At 43.7% G+C, this 2,219-nt stretch overlaps 1 pseudogene; it reads right to left on the bottom strand.

Moving 5' to 3' along the window:
* Positions 1-807: 807 nt before the first annotated feature.
* Positions 808-1,972, bottom strand: LOC102851918 (annotated as a pseudogene).
* Between the last annotated feature and the right edge of the window lie 247 nt (positions 1,973-2,219).

The raw sequence follows: 2,219 nt of genomic DNA, 5'->3' as shown, positions 1-2,219 counted from the left end.
GCCTCCAGAAACTCTATGCACTTTGATAAATGTCAATAGTTGTAAAGGGGCTTCAGGCCTTTTGTTCATAGGGTCGCTATGAGTCATGCTCCACTTGAAGGCAATCAACAACAACAACAGCACCAATATATTTGAACAGCTTCTCAAATTAGGTTAAAAGGGTCTCACATTTAATGATCAAGAGATTTTGAAACAGCAGTAAATATTTTCACTTTAAGAAAACGTTCCTTTTCTACCCCCATCCTTGCAGATATTTAACATGAAAGAATGGGTTTCCTTACACATTAATTTTATACCTATTTGAAGAAGCAACAATAGCCATCAATAATTTGGCTTTTTTGCTTATATGCTGCTCCAAATTTTTTTCATGTTCATAAAGCCATTATCCAGTGTTGTGACGAAATAGATTGTAGATTATAGGTAGCAATGATTCTTTTCAAAACCAATGCTAAATTAAAGAAATACAAAGTAGAGCATTACACTAAATTTTTGGATCTAATACACTAAAGAGTGAAAACTAGGAAAAATGATCTACTGTTCTATAGAAGAAATAAAGACCTGCAAAAGCTGATTTTTTTTGGTTGTATAATACTTTATACATTGCGGATTTGCGACATCTGCTAATTTAAGCAGAAATGCACTGTAATTATCCCTGCCCTATATCCTATATCCCTCCCTTCCTACTCTCAACCGTCTACTACCTTACAAGTCTTGTGGCTATGAGCCCAAATCATCCTAGACAATCCAGTGATCAAAGTCAGTGGTAATGCACTGGTGTGAAGTGTGAGATTAAAAAAAAAGTCCCTTTCAATCTTCATCAAAGTTCTGCTGTATAAGAAAATTGGCAGCCAAGTTCTCTTTCTTCTCACAAGCAAAATATGCCTGTATCACAAGTCCTTCGGAAAATCCTAATGCCTTTAACTTTTCATATGACCATTTCCAGCTTCTGCAACTCCACCGCTGCCACCTCTGTCCCCTCCTCCTTGACCACCAGCTTTCTGAAGTGGTTCATTTAACATCTGAATAAAATGCTCCTGGTGTTGGCTAATTTGCTGTAGTAAATGATGATTCTCTGGACTTCTTTGTTGTAGCAATTCTGGGGAGCAGGGAGGGATTCTGTTGAATAATTTGCCTCTGCTGGAACTGAGGCTGATTCTGTAAAAAGTCAAGGGGAGGTCCTCCAGAACTAGTTGTTGTAGTTGTGCCTATTGTGGTTACTGCAGCTGTGGCCACTGCTGAAGATGGAGGTGCTCTGTACTAGCTTCTTGAGAGGAGTCAACAACAGCTTGACTTTCTCTTATCTCCAGGGATTCCCATTAAAAGTTAATTCCACTGCTCTGTCAGGGTTGTTGAAACGGGCTTTTAGAGCTGCAATTACTTGCTCTCGTTCATAGCCCATTGACATGATCTCAGTCACCATATTCTCATAGGACTGACCTGTCACAAGAGCACTTGTTGCATCTTCCAAAAGGTTTGACCAAGAAGAATCTCCTGATGGACTGTCAGTTGGTGTTGGACTAGTGGCCACTGGTGTTTCTGCTGGCTTCTCTGCAGGTGTTTCTTGCTGAGCTGCACTAGTAGGTGCCGAGTCAGAAAATGCTGTTGTTGGTGCTGGAGTGGCAGAGGGAGTAGGTGTGGAAGTGGAAGCCAAAGCAGGGTTAGGGGCTGGGGATTGGGCCACAGCTGCTGTAGACGAGCTAGCTGTAGTAGTGGTGGCAGAATTTGATTGCTGAGTTGTAGCTGGTGCTGGTGTCGTCACTGCTCAAAAGCTCTCTCGTCCATTTTATTTTCCTTGAGAGCAGAATCATTATTGATGATTTTGCCTGCACAAATTAAACTTTTGGCCTGCTACTGGAAAGGCGTCTTTCCCTTATTCAGATTCAATCTTCTTCTTCAGTGCTTTCACCATCTCCTTGGGGTCCATGTCGATCTTGAAGGTATAGTGCTGGAGGGTCTTCAGGGTGACTTGCATGGTGCCACCACTCAGCTCCACTGCCAGGCTCGCTCTGGGTGCTGGCTGCTGGGTGGGGTCTGTAGCCTGACCAAGCCAGGCTCACCAGGACTCCTCTCAGACCGGAGGAAGGCTGTGGGGTTGGGGGATTGTCACATTCACCCTGCTGTACGGCCTCTCCATGGGCTCTTGCCCTGGGCCTCTGCCTCCATGACTGCAGTCTTCCACGCAAGTCTGACCGTGTCTGGCATCAGCCACTGATAATGCA

The sequence above is a fragment of the Elephantulus edwardii genome, unplaced genomic scaffold (genome assembly GCF_000299155.1).
Source record: "Elephantulus edwardii isolate Elephantulus edwardi_28Jun2011 unplaced genomic scaffold, EleEdw1.0 scaffold00259, whole genome shotgun sequence".
NCBI classification, from domain to species: domain Eukaryota; kingdom Metazoa; phylum Chordata; class Mammalia; order Macroscelidea; family Macroscelididae; genus Elephantulus; species Elephantulus edwardii.
Note: the sequence above shows the minus strand (reverse complement) of the source record. Positions and strands in the feature narration are given on the sequence as shown.